General features: G+C 40.2%; 1 protein-coding gene across 1 annotated transcript in view; it reads left to right on the forward strand.

Moving 5' to 3' along the window:
* Window positions 1–15,017, forward strand: part of LOC105985557 (EGF-like and EMI domain-containing protein 1) — a 468,949-nt gene that overhangs the window by 223,721 nt on the left and 230,211 nt on the right.

Genomic DNA, 15,017 nt, shown 5'->3' on the forward strand with positions numbered 1-15,017 from the left:
AATCACAATAGCTGAATATCTGTGTATATATGACCACATAAAATGATGCTAATTGAAACAAATTCCAAGATATGGAAACAAGAGGTTATTTGTTGTTGTTCTTTTGATGTACTGTGTGAACTTTTTTCCTTTCAATTTTTTTCCTTTGGTTCATCCCCTGTTATCACTGTTTTGGATTTTTGTACTCTCTGTCTTATATATACATTTATCTGATTTGGGGAAGGAAAGGGAAAGGAAATAACAAAATGGCGAGACAAGGACAAAAGATGAACCAATGCAACAACAATAATTGTATGACACTATGTCAAAAATGAACTTTACAGCTTGGGGGAGAGGAGAGGAAAAATGGGAGAAAATGCAGGAAGGGATAACTCTATTTGACAAAAAAAAATGTACTCATTACCTTACTTATGTAACTGTAACCCCTTGTATATCTCCTTTACAATAAAATAAAATTAAGTTAAAAAATTAATTTCTGTTGCCAGATATCACCCTGAATGGCATGGAGGTGGGTAGATGGGTGAAACAGTAGCAAAGTAAGAAAACATGGCCACTGACTGGAGCTACAGGTAGTAGTGGGATGGAGAACAATCATTTGAAACTCATTTTGGAGGTCAGGTCAAATGGATAGAATCTGGAGGTGAAAGAAAAGTTCTCCCCTCATTTTCTAACTTAACCGGAAGTGTAGATATTAGGAAAGAGCAGTAAGAAATGACAGTCTATAGAAAGAATGGTACTGCAGAAAACCAAATGTTCTTTTGTACCACTGAGGCCATTGGGCTGAGTCTGGAACTCATAGGACAGTGAAAGAATTGGGAAAATGAGGATAAAAATTCACGCTGTGGGGCTGGACGACATCTCTGTGGGGAGAAGAAAAGAGGAAAGAACAAATCTCAGTACCAACCTTGGGAACAGCCTGATCTGTAACGGTGGCAGAAGAAGAGTTGGCAAAGGCCACGTGCAGACAGCTGTAACTTCCACCCCTGATGATACTGGTGTGTAAGGCGAACTCATCACTAAGTACTATGCTGTGAGGAAAACCAGAACAGCATGCTCTCACAGGAACATGTAGTACAAAGTTCCCCTGAAGAGATGATGGCTGACTATGGACGGTTATGGGATGATGGCAGCTGTGAGCTGGTTTAGAAAGAGCAGGTACAGAAGGAAGGAAACAGGAATCGAATTACAAGTAATGAATAGGAAGCAATGAAATACATAAACCAGGAAAGACCAATCATGATAACCTACACTGAGAAACTGGAGCAGAAAAGGGAAATGGTCAATAAGTAATGATGAGAGGAGACTTTAAATTTCCAAGAGAAGATACCAGAGTACCTGATCATACAATAGGAGGAAAATATGAACAGAAAGGAGGAGAGTGGGCATCGTTGAAGCAGGACTATCCCAAAGGGTGCAGTTAGCCCCTGCTAGAACTAGGCAGATCGGGGTAGGCTGTGTGTACCCCAGAAGGAAGGTGAAGAACACAGGTGAGACTGAGGCATTTGGTGAGGAGAAGAGGGAGACCAGCCCTCTCCTGTTCAACCACTCCCTCTCTATAAACTATGAGGAAGAAAGGTATGTTGGAAACATGAATAAGAGGAGCATCCAAACCATAAATGGTACACATCCTCCAAGGAAGGAATCAAGGGACACAGTTTCAGGTGATCCCTAGTTGGTCATGTAAGGAAGGATAGAGGAATTGTCGAGTAACAGCAGGCAGGCTATAAGAGCACCTCGTGCTGCGGGTGGAACTGGTTAAACATAGTAGCCCCAGCAATCTGACTGACCCATTTTCCTATTCCTCAGAAGGAGTAATGTTTTTGATCCTTGAAAATTACGGGCAGGGCTACTTAAGTCTAGTAAGCCTTTCTCTGAAGGGAAGTTTTTCAATTTAGTGAGATGATTTTTGAATATTAGGGTTCATTTTTGTGTGTGTGAAAGTAAGAAAAAAATTCTTCTTCAGAGAAGAGAGTTTTCAATGTGCCCTTTTCTTCCCCATAAATAACAAGTGACCGCCCCTTGTGAGAGCCCATGTTGGGTAGCTTGTAAAATATCTATTTTTAGGGCAGTAAAACCACCTAGGGATGACCTTGTGTCGCTGCATCTTCAACTCATTCTCCTTCTTTCAGCTGTGCAGAATGTTAATTGTGTGAAGGTCACAAGGGAGAAAAAAAAATCCTGCTCATGGAAGTGTTTTTGAGAGCAGATTTTATCCTGCTTGATAAAAGGCCTGTTCCACCACATCTTCTATCACTGTGAAAACACATCATTCTAATTTCATAGTTCGTCCAGTACGGATGATTCACCTTTCTGGATAACTCTAAGTAGGAAGGACAGTGAACTCTGGCTGAAAATAGTGCTCTGTCCACTTTTCTTGCTTGCTGTGGCTTGTTTACCTAATAATGGATAGCAATAAAAATAGATCTAGGTTTTGAACAATGAGGTGAGGAATCATCCGCATTTTCTTCTATCCACAAAGTAAGTGTATATATAGGTGTGCATGTGTGTGTGTGTGTGTGTGTGTGTGTGTGTGTGTACTTATTGATTTATTTGTTGGGATTTTTCCCGAGTGTGTGTGGGGGGAGGCAGGGGATACTAGGGTTTGAATTCACTCAACCCTACTTCCAGCTTAATTGGAGAGAGAGTCTCACAGACTTTTCTAGCCAGGCTGGTTCCAACCCAGAACTACAGATCTCAGCCTCCTGAGTAGCTAGGATTACAGCCCTTAGTCCTCAATGCCTGGCTTATATGTCTGTTTTTATGTGCATATTGCCCTTCTGACTTGGTAATGGTCATCTAATGATGGTGTTATTTTATGCAATGGGATTTCATTTCTCATAATTAGGAGTAGTTCTTTCTTTGTATGTTTTTTTATTGTAAAAATGTTGTGCAGAGGGGTTATAGTTACATGAGTAAGGTAATGAGTACATTTCCTATGGAGCATTGTTGCCTCCTCCTTTGTTTTCTCCCTACCATCTCTTCCCACCTCCACAACTACTCCCCCCAACCTTGCCAAAGTTGTAAAGTTCATTTCGACATAGTGTTTTGTACATCTCATTGTTACAATATGTCAACCTGTATCCCTATTTAAGCATTTTGTTTTTTCCCTTCCCCTCCCTGAATTAGAGAAGTGTATATACAAGATGCAGGGCACTGACATCAAATACAGTGAAAACAGGGGTTATACCATGGGGGAGGAACATACAAAGCAACAATAAAAAATCACATGGGACATTATAAATATGTTAGAAACAATAGCAAGAAAGAAAAAAGATATCTGTGTCCCTATCTTAGGGTTCATTTTGCTTAACATCATCTTATATGGTCATATGTACATGGCTTTTGGCCTTTTCTGCTTGTCCTATATATATGCTAGTTTTTGCAAATAAGGGAAACCATGGGACCTATGTGTCTTTGGGCCTGGCTTACTTCACTTAATATGATTTTTTCAAGTCTTTCCATTTCCTAACAAATGGGGCAATGTCATTCTTTCCATTGTGTGTATATATATATATATATGTATATACATAGAATTCCATTGTGTGTGTGTGTGTATATATATATATATATATATATATATATATATATCACATTTTCTTGATCCATTTATCTACTGAAGGGCATCTGGGTTGGTTCCATATCTTAGCTATGGTAAATAATGCTGCCATAAACATAGTTATACTAGTATCCTTAGTATGGCCAACCTCTCTAGCCATAAAAGAAATACAAATCAAAACAACATTGATATACCACCTCACTGGTTAGAATGGCTATAATCAAGAACTCTAATAACAACAGATGCTGGAGGGAATGTGGACAGAAGGGAACCCTACTGCATTGTTGGTGCGAGTATAAACTTGTTCAACCACTTTGGAAAGCAGTATGGAGGTTCCTCAAAAGACTCCACATAGAGCTCCCCTGTGACCCAGCAATCCCACTTTTGGGCATTTACCCAAATGATTAGGAGTATTTCTTAGTTCTGTTTATTTGCATTTTTAACATTCTTAGATTACAGAAAAGAGCTTGAAGACTTAACATAGTCTCTTATCCAATGCAACAAAGAAAATGAAAGATTGGGTGCTTGAAATTTGAAACTGAAGACACACAGACTTAGAATGACTATATTTTCATCCCACTTTAAAAATATTTTTTGAGAGCTGAAGTATGATTTACAAGGTGGTAGAAATGGAAGTTTAGCTCTAATTCAGTCTAACTTTGCAGGAATTGAAATCTGTATCCTCTGGAGGAGAAACACCTAGAAATTTGAAATGGTACCAGGTACACAAATATGGCTATAAATTTTAAAGATTTGTGGACCAAAGCCAGTTTGCAAGCCATTGCAGAGTCTTCAGTGATCTTATTAAGATGCAGAGTCACATGCAAAGTGCTATAATGATTGCAGTTAAGCACAAACTTTTTGTGCCTGCAAATCTGCTGTTCTAATCTGCAAGAAGGTTTAAAAAACTGTGAAATTCAATTTTGTCTTATTATTTTATTCTCACATATTGGCATGTTTTGTTATTGGCTAGCACTTAACCTTTGTGACACATTCATATATTCTGTACATGTTCTTCTAGGACTTGCTACTTTAAAAATCTAAAAAAAAATAAATAAATACAGGCCTATTATTAATGTAGAGCTGCCAGAGTATATTTATGATGCATGATATTTTTCTTTGCTCTTTTAGAGTGATTGATTTTTGTCTCTATGTAGCTTTTATGGTGAGATTGAGTGATGATTTTCTCTCTCAGAGGTATCAGTGGAAACATTTCCAACTGCCCTAGGCAGTCATATGCCACAGCTGGCACCATATTTAAACTACTTCCCCACGTAAGTGTATAATTTTGTCACCTGGTGATAAACAGCAAAACACTACAAAAAGAAATTCTGTAGAAAAAAAAAAGCAAGAGAGAGAGAAAGAGAGTCCTATTTTTACTGAGCTATTGCTTCAACTCTGTCAATTAGGCTTTTCAACGTAGATGAAGACATTTGTTTGCAAATTAAATAACTCAGCAAATTTCAGGAAGACTCAGCGAAACTTGGAATGTCATTTCCTAACAATGCTTCCACATTCTTGTTAGGCAGGGGACATCAGACATTTTGGTGACATTTAGTGGTTCCCCAGATATACAAAGTCTTTCATAGGCAAAGAAAAAGCAATCCTATTAACTAAACAGAAGTCAATGAAGATCACAAATTAAACAAGAGAATGCTGGACTAGAAATTAAATAAGGATTCAACAAAATATACCTGGGAGGGGAAAAATTCACAGGTTTGAGGGAGTATTAATTTAAATGGATAACTCTTTTCACTTTATATTTCAAGTATTATATCTAAATTATGTCTTGCTCTATGATTAAATGCCAGTACAAAATAACAGGAATATTTACTGTATAGCTTAGACACAAGATGGTGAATTAATAGAATCCAGTAAATTAGTAAAATGTGATATTTGAGGAATTCCCTTAAAAGCCTGTCTTTACATTGATCAAGATGCATTATGCTCATAAATTGATAGGATGGATTTATACTTCTTTGTACAACTACCTAGAGATAATAAATATAGATTTAAAAATCAGTCTTTAATGTTTTATACTTTTCAAATTATTCCTTGCTTCTGAATATTATCAAAATATATTCCTCTTCCAAGAAAAAAAACCTATGAAAATGTTTATTCTCATATTTTGTTCAACCAGCATCTAATCTGAGCTATTCCTTTGCTTTCTGAATTCTGTTGTCACTAAAATCATCAAATCTGCTGTCATTATTTTTTTTAGCCTCTTTGTTACTCTGAAATCTTCCCAGCTTTGGATCCCTTTCTTGGGTTCCCTAAGTTCTACTTATTAATTTTGCTTCCCAAGTCGATGGCTGGCTGCATCCCTAAGGACACTAATAAGAACAGTCCACAGTTCAAAGAACCAGCAGAGGAACATGCCCGTCCTCAGGAAAGATGCAGGAATGATTTGCTACATTGCTTCCCTCCTCCTCACCAAATTACCTTAGGTTGAAATCTGCTACTTCTGCGAGTGCTGCTTGACCCTACATCTCTCCACAGAGAATTGAACTGTCAGCCTTTCATAGAACGGAATAAATTTAGGTGATGAGGTTTTTTTTTTTCTCCTTCTAGGAAGATCATACTAAAAACCATAATACTATCTACAGAGATAAACTTCAAATTCTCTGAGACCAGCGAGGAGAGTCATTTATGAGATAAGTGGACAGTTCACCTAATAAATTTGAGGTAGAAGTTTCTTTGGGGAGCATGAACAGCAGCAGGATAATTAAGCGTCCTAGAGGATAGACGATTGAGAGTAGGGTTGTTTTTGATTGTAGGTAGACAGTGAAAGGAAATTACTTCTAAGGTAAGGAAGTATGATTGTTTTTATTAGAGGAAATAAGAAAAGTAAGACCTGGATTGGAGTGCACTGAGTAACATTATTTTTGTTGGGAAAATGGAGGAGAATGAAAAGGAATAGGCCAGACTCGATTCTCAACAGGCGAGGACTATTTATGGAGGAACAGAGAGGGACACTGACCTTCCCTCGGGATTGAAGGTTGTACAAGGGACTGGGTTTTGGGGTGGGCTTGTAGAGGGCTTAGCAAGGAAGTTGAGAATAAAAAGGGGCGATGGTCTTCTTGGATCAAGGTGATATCCTCGGCCAGGCCCACAGTGGAATGCTCCAACTGGGGTGTGTGTGGGGGGGGGGATTGTCTTCTGGGGGCCAAGGTAAGAATGACCTGAGTGTGAACGAGCACAAGAGCACACACCTGCTGCTTTGCTTGACTCTGGGGAAGAAGGCAGGGCTGAATCCTCCCTATTCTATCTTTAGATACATAAAAAGATTGTGCTGAGAGGGGGGAGGCAGATCTTCATATAGGATCTTTTGGACGCATAAAAAGTTGGGCCAAAGCAGGTGGGGGAAGGGGTCAGCAGTTGTCTTTCTGGCTACTTCCTGCTGACATGGGGGTATACAGGAAATCGCTGAAGCTGGGGTCTTCAAGGTCCAGGTCTGTGCTGGGCAGGGCAGGGTGGTGTTAAGAGAAACAAACCTCTGGTTGCCTGCCGTAATAGGATGGCCTTGACTTGCTCCCAGGTCCTGAGCGAGGGCTGTAATCCTGTTAAAGAGAAACTTGAAAAAGGTGAGATCACACAAAAGGCTGATAAGGTAGCAGGACCAGTTGGTATAATGACACAGGCAAATACACACACCCTGGCCACAAACCAGAACAGTTCCGGTTGGAGCATAAGCCCAACTGTCATAAGCCCAACTGTGTCCCATTGCAGGGAAGGAGAAATTTCATGTAACTGGACTATAGATGTCTGGATTATATAGTATGGATAGGATATAGAAAAAGCAGGTAACAAAGGCAAGAATGTATGTTCCTGTCCAGTTAGACAGTAGATAGGAATGGACATGAGGTAGGCATTAAGGGGCATTAATTAATTAGATGGGCATTAACTATGTTCTTTTGATCTCCTGGCTCTAGTTAATTTTGAAAGGGCGACTCCATTTTGAATATGACACTATCCCCTCTTCCTACAGGACTAACATTTGTCATGTGAGTCTAGGTCCTTGGTTGCTGGAATGGCTTTTCCCAGTTGGCATCTCTTTTGTCAGTCACAGGGTTTGAACTCAAGGCCTGGGTACTGTTCCTGAGCACTTCTTTTACTCTATCACTTTGAGCCATAGCACTATTTCCAGAATTCTGCTTGTTGTTTAGAGATGAGGGTCTCTTGAACCATGGTTTTAGCCTGGCTTTTTGCTAGTTAGTAGGGAGATGGGGTCTCAGAGGGAGTTTTCTGCCCAGGTTGGCTTTGAACTGTGATCTTTGCCATAAAAACCCTTAATTATTTCCAATTAAAATGCAACAAGGAGATCAAATAGAAATATAGTTATTCTTAATTGTATATAACACTTTAGGATACTAATTGAGGTTAAGACATTGTAGGTGTCACTAAGCCTTTGTGAATACAACAAAGAATGCAGTAGTTTTAGCTCTGTATCCAAGGCAGCTTACATATTAAATAGGGAAAAATAGCATTAGAGTTAAAAGATGTTCATTTGAAGGACCTTGACATAAACACTTAAGGGAATTTTGGTTTACACAGTTACTTTCATAGATGGGCCATAAAGAATGAAATGCTAGTTTTCAACGTAAATCACAGCCACTAAATTACATACCAACTGTACTCATAAGCTCTATCATCTAAGAAAATGGAGGAGAACAGAAAAGGAATAGGCCGGACTCAAGCCTTAACAGGCTAGGACTGTTTATTGAGGAACAGCAAGGAACACTGACCTTCCCACAGGATTGGAGGTTGTGCAAGGGACTGCATTTTGGGGTGGGCTTACATAGGGCTTAACAAGGAAGCAGAGAATAAAAATAGGCTATGGTCTCCTTAGATCAAGGGCGATGTCCTGGGCCAGGCCCACAGTTGAATGCTCCACCTAGGGTGTGGGGGGGTGATTGTCTCCTGGGGGCCAAGGTGGGAATGATCAGCATGTGGACAAGCACATGAGCACACACCTGCTGCTTTGTTTGACCCTGGGGAAGAAGGCAAGACTCAGTCCTTCAGTTTTGAAAGAAGGTTCCTTATTTATCTGAGTTCTGGGAAGAGGTCTGAAAGTGTGTCCTCCAATTGATTCCAGGCCGCTACTGCTGTGTGTGTGTGTGTGTGTGTGTGTGTGTGTGTGTGTACAGTCTACAGATATGCTCTGACTTCTCAGCTCATGGCTGATATAGTTTATCCAGCTTAGCTAGCTGTTGGGCAGACTAAATATAAAAGAACTAAAGGAGTGGATTTAAAAAGACAAAGGATTCCATGGTTTCTAATAGGAATTCAAGGTAAAGTCAGCTCCTCGTGTATTCAGGAGAGGGTGAGGTAGGATCTGGATCAAGGCTGAGTTTAAGCAGCAGATTGAAATAAAAAAAAATACCAGGTAAGCATTTGAGGTTTCTTTGCTGATGGTTGATTTCAAGGGAAGTGAACAAAGTTTTAGAACTTCAGCTTTGAGGAAGCCTGAAATAAATGCAATTCAAAACCTGTAATCATTTAAAAAGTTAAGAAAAATACGAAGACTCAAATATAAGGTCCAGAGCCTCAGAAAGAGTTCCTAAACATGAGGTGTCTAGGAAGCTCCAGTCTGACAGTTCCTCGTACATATGCTAGAATATGAAGACAAGTATGAAGATTAGTCCCTATTGGTTTCAGGCTGGGTGTATGATCTTCATGCAGGAGGCAATGAATTATCTCAAGGAGAAACAGGAGCCAGGTGCCAGTGACTCACATCTGTAATCCTAGTTATTCGTAGACTGAGATCTGAGGATCACAGTTCAAACTCAGCCTGGGCAGGAAAGTTAACTGTGAGTAGTAGAGAGCTAACCTTGAGGAAAAGAAGCTCAGGGACTGTGCCCAGGCCCTGAGTTCAAGCCCCAAGACATGCACAAGAAAGGAGGAGAAAGGAAAGAGGAAGAGGGAGAATGGGAAGGAGAAGAGGAGGAGGAAAAGGGGAAAGGGAAAGGGGAGGAGAAGAGAAGGAGGAGAAGGAAGAGAAGGGGAAAGGGAAGGAAAAAGTGAAGGAGGAGAAAGAGGAGGAGGAGGAGAAGGAGGAGGAGGAGGAGCAGGAGCAGGAGAAGGAGGAGGAGGAGAAGGAGGAGGAACAGGAGGAGGAGGAGGAGGAGGAGCAGGAGGAGGAGGGAGGAAGAAACAGGAGGAAGCAGACTTCATGTAAGCAGTGCTTCTATGAGACTTGATTGGACTCTTGTCTCTGGGTATTTCCATGCAAATCCTTTGGGTTGGTGCCAGATGGTTGGCATTCCTTAGCCTCTGGCCCCTATGTAATCCTATTATATTCAGCCAAAGATGAAGATACTCTCTGCATGAGAAGACAGTGTCACACCATTGGTAACAATATCATTGTACCATGACCATCAAAAGCTGTGTGTTTCTGTCTTCTTAGCAAGAGGGTCTGAGGCTCAAAAAGGTGCTGTAGGTCACACAAGTGCAGGAGTCCACATATAAACTCCAGTCAGGCCCGATTCTTTCTGTAGACACAGATTTCTACTGTTCCATTGAGAGCATCTTTGAGAGGCCAGAGAAAGCTCAACATAGCTGGAGACAAAGAGCTAAGTGGGACCTACGAGGGGGCCTTTAGAGAACTGACAGCCAACAAGTCCTTGGAAGCTAGGAACAGGCCTCCAAGGGCTGAGCAAACTCTATGCTGTTTCTAAGTTTCAAAGACACTTTTATGGAAATTGATTGTTCCCCGCTCTTTGGGCACTCTTACCTTCCCATCCCCAAATTTGATAGTTAAATTTACAATCAATAGTAGTAGCACACGTTTTCCTCTTCTTTTCTAGATGGGTCACTCTTGAAGCTCCTAGAGGGCTCCTGGGTTCTGGTAATCAGCATGGCCTCCATTTATGAGGGTTAGGTTTAACTGTGTTGCTTAGGCTGGCCTTGAACTCCTCCCTCATCCTCCAGGTAGCCATGCGCAGCAGCAATGATTAGATTTATGGCTAGATTCCCTTTTATTTTTGTGTCAGTGTCTTCCTGTCTTTCCTCTTCTTTCTCTGCAATAACTGTATATTCATGAAGTATGCTTGTCTATACCTTTTGCATACATGGACAGATGCCTCCTAATTTAATTTCTGGCTTAACTTTGTAGTTCTCTTATGCACCTTCCAACAAGAGAGGTCTACTGTACTATTTCTTACTGCACTTTATTTTAAATTACTTGTTCTTCCCTCTTTTTTGGGGCAAGGAGTCAAGCTTGAACTCAGGGCCTGAGTGCTGTCTCTGAGCTCTTTCTACTCAAGACCACTGCTCTACTACGTTGAGCCACAGCACCACTTCCAGTTTTCTGGTAGTTAATTGGAGAAAAGAGTCTCATGGACTTTCCTGCTCAGGCTAGTTTGGAACTGCAATCCACAGATCTCAGCCTCCTGAGTAGCTAGGATTACAGGTTTGAGCCACCAGCACTTGGCTCTTGCTCTTGTCTAAATGCTTTCTTTTCTCCTAATAAGTTGGACATTTCCATATCTTGGGAACTGAATGAATCTGTACTAAGTAGGTCAGGGATGATTTTTGAGTCATCATATTTTACTTTACTCAAAATAACCTGTAGTTACTCACCATCACCCATTTATGTCACTAAGTCAAGTTTACACCCAAGTCTTCCCTCTCTAGCTGCCTGTCAGTACCTGTATTGCACGACTCTCTCTCATTGACTAATATAATTATCCTGATGCTCACACAAGAATCCCAATTTTTCCTGAAGATTCGAAAATTCCATCAGTGGCCATGACATGGTAACTTGTTCTGCTTCTTCTCACAGTGTACACAGTTCAGATACAGAGGAAAGACCATGGAAGGTCAAGTCAAAATATTGACTTCCAATCCAGTGGCACTGTTTTCCCTGTCATTCCTCTATAGTGCTTTAGATAGTGTCTTTGTATAGTATCACCTATATAAAACGGAGGTAAGCCAAGATCAGAGAAACGAATAGCACATGGTCTCCCTGATATGTGGATGTTAAATTCAAAATGTAAGGCGATATGACAAAGTGTACAGGACTCAAGAAACAAAGGACCTCCACTCAGTTTGTCATATCATTTTTAAATGACTCCATGCTATTCACCACATAAATGGTGAATACACACACACACACACACACACACACACACACACACACACACACACGCTCATCTGAGGGAAGCTAGGAAGAGGACAGGGAAACGGGAAAATATTCAACAGAGGGGCCCATCAGCTGCACTGGACATGGATGAAAACGAACTAAGCAACTCAAGGTCAGCAATGGGAGGGAGGGAATGAGAGGGAAAGAGGGAAGAGCTGACACTAAGCAAAAGGAAAGAAAAGTACATATCATTGGATGTGGAAGAATTAGTTGTATTATCAAAGCTCAAAGAACTGGCAAACTTTATAGACCATCATAATGATGATTGGCCTTGTGAAGGTTAAAATTTGTTTGTGACTTTAACTGAGTATTATTATCCCACAATACTGTGAAATTTATGTAATCACTTAATCTCAATAAAAAATTATAAGAACTGGAAGTATAATGACAATTTGATTCAATTTTGAAAGGTGTTAGCATTAAAGTCTCTCGAAATATTATTGGTTGGTACATGAGGATGTTTCTTAATACATTTTCAAATATCACTTTTCAATAGAGATGGCTCTTACTCAGGAAAACTGTCTACTATAATAATTCTGTCACAGAAATCCCTGAGAAAGCCTTTTAAAATTTTGGTGACCCTGGTTGCACCTCTCTTGTGTGAGGCCAATAAGCTGTCAGAAAAGGCTCTGCATATTTTCTGAGGGATGCGGTATAGATTTAGAGATTCAAGATATGAATATGTCTTGTTATTTCCATGACTGCAGATTTTTTTGGGGGGGTCCGGTTGTGGGGCCTGAACTCTGGGCCTGGGCACTGTCCCTCAGTCTTCAGCTCAAGGCTAGCGCTCTACCACTTGAGCCACAGCACCATTTCCAGCTTTTTTCTTTTTGCTTATGTGGTGCTGAGGAATAGAACCCAGGGCCTCATGCATGCAAGGCAAGCACTCTACCACTGAGCCACCTTCCCAGCCCCCTGCCTGCAGATTTGGCAACCCAAAATACATAAATCAGGAAGCATCATTAGGAAACGTCTCAGCTCCTCTTTTTTGTTATGGTAACTTGTGTCCAATCAGTACTGATTAGTGCATGGTATTGAATTCCTCTTGGCTTAAAACGTACTTCCTGGGCTGGAAAGTTGATTCAGTGGTAGAGTGCTTGCCTCGCATACATGAGGCCCTGGGTTCGATTCCTCAGCACCACATAAGCAGAAAAAAGCTGGAAGTGGCGCTGTGGCTCAAGTAGTAAGGCTCTCCACTTGAGTTGAAGAGCTGAGGGACAGTGCCCAGGGCCAGAGTTCAGGTCCCACAACCAACAAATGAGACAATACATGTTTTATTCTGCATATGGGTCAGAAATAAAAATAAATGGTACTATGGTACGTTTTGTATCTGAAGTATGTAGGTTTAGGAAAAGTCCAAAGGGAAATTAGTACACAGATTGCGTAGGGATTTGTTATTACATCAGCAAATTACTGAGTGCCTACTTTGTTCCAGGAACTCCAACTGATGATAAGAGGGAACAGAGCCATTGGAAAACCCTGTCCTCTGCTAACAAAATTTGCATAAACAATCAGTAGGATAAAACATGAAGGCAGATTTTTTTTCTTCTCAATTGTCACGCATACCTGTTAAAAACCAGTTTAACATATTTGTGTTCTTTCTGTTGTACTAGAATTTATTGAATTCAACGTTTCATAGAGTGTATCTAATTAACTATTCCTAGCAAATGTGTGAGAACATCATTTTGTACTTAACCGGTTCTGCATGTGAGGAGCGGCAGGTTCAATGTCACCTAACTAAGCCAGTGGTAGAGCTGACTCTGGACTTCAGATTTTCTGGATTAGTGGCTTTATACTTTCCACCCAACCATGATCTCTATATTAGTATTCTCATCTCCCCTCGTGAGTTAATGTTGTCTTCCACTCCTAGGAGGAAAGAATGAGGAGAATTTTCATTTATTTTCCTTTGCCACACTACAAACACAGAAATCATGGTCACATCCATTATATCCATCTGAATGATCGCCATAAGTAACTCCAAGATTCTAAAAGAAGAGCAAAAATAAAATTAGTTGCATTTATATAGTGATTGCACAAAGCTGGAAGTAACTTGAATCTCATATATTGCCTGTGTTTTCTTTTTGCCTTTTTACTGTCATCCTAGAGACCACAAAATATTATGCCAAGCAAATAGGCAACCTCAGTAGATCTCAGCATAGGTCTTTATTTAAACTTAGTTCTACTAAAGTAATTTTATTTGTCGTTCAATGCATTAAAAGTTGTAATTGGGCTGGGAAGGTGGCTCAGTGGTAGAGTGCTTGCCTCACATGTATGAGGCCCTGAGTTCGATTCCTCAGCACCACATAAGTAGAAAAAGCCGAAAGTGGCACTGGCTCAAGTGGTAGAGCACTAGCCTTGAACTGAAGAGCTGAGGAACAGCTCCCAGGCCCTAAGTTCAGGTACCAGACCGGCAAAAAATAACAAATAAAATAAAAATTGTAATTTGGTAAGATACAGTTTATCACATAGTGGCTTATGCTTTTGGTATTGAGTATAAAGAACGAATGTCTAGCTCAGTGTCACAAAAGTCAGCCCTACATTTCTTCTAAGAACGGTGTGGTTCCTGTCTTATTCAGATTGCTAATCTGTTCTGAGTGAATTTTTGCATGTCATTCTTTTGTATCATTTCTTGAACTTTCCTCTAATGACAGGAAGCTTTTCTTTCTCAAGCTGCTGAGTAGAATCTCCTGACTTCAGGCAGTGTTACAGATGAGTAATTTGTAATTTTTTTTATTTGACTGGTTACCTAGTTATTTTAGGAAACTATCTCCAATTTTTATGTGTGATTTGCCATTTGTTGTAAAGTTATTTCACTTTGAAGTAATGAAAGAATCCTGATTTAAGGAAAGATATTCAGAGAAACATAACAGGAGGTATTTGGATGGACCAGTTAATGACAGCAAGATAACAATAAGAAGGAGTCTAAAGCATTGTTTAGAAGGGTATAATTTTATATATATATATATATATATATATACATACACACATATATACATGTGTGTATATATATACATATATATATATATGTATATATACATATACATGTGTGTGTGTGTGTGTGTTGTGACAGTACTAGGGTTTGAACCTCAGAGCCGCACACTCTCACTTGGCTTTTTCAGTCATGATTGGTGCTCTAGTGTTTGAGCCACTCCCTCTGCTTCCAGCTTTTGTTGGTTAATTGGAGATAAAAGTCTCATGGGTTTTCCCTGCCAGTGCTGGCTTCAAAGCTGGATCCTCAGATCTCAGCCTCTTCAGTAGCTAGTATTACAGGCCAAAGCCACCAAGGCCCAGATCCTAATTGGATACTATTTACACTAG

The sequence above is a fragment of the Dipodomys ordii genome, unplaced genomic scaffold (genome assembly GCF_000151885.1).
Source record: "Dipodomys ordii isolate 6190 unplaced genomic scaffold, Dord_2.0 Scaffold30, whole genome shotgun sequence".
Classification (NCBI taxonomy): domain Eukaryota; kingdom Metazoa; phylum Chordata; class Mammalia; order Rodentia; family Heteromyidae; genus Dipodomys; species Dipodomys ordii.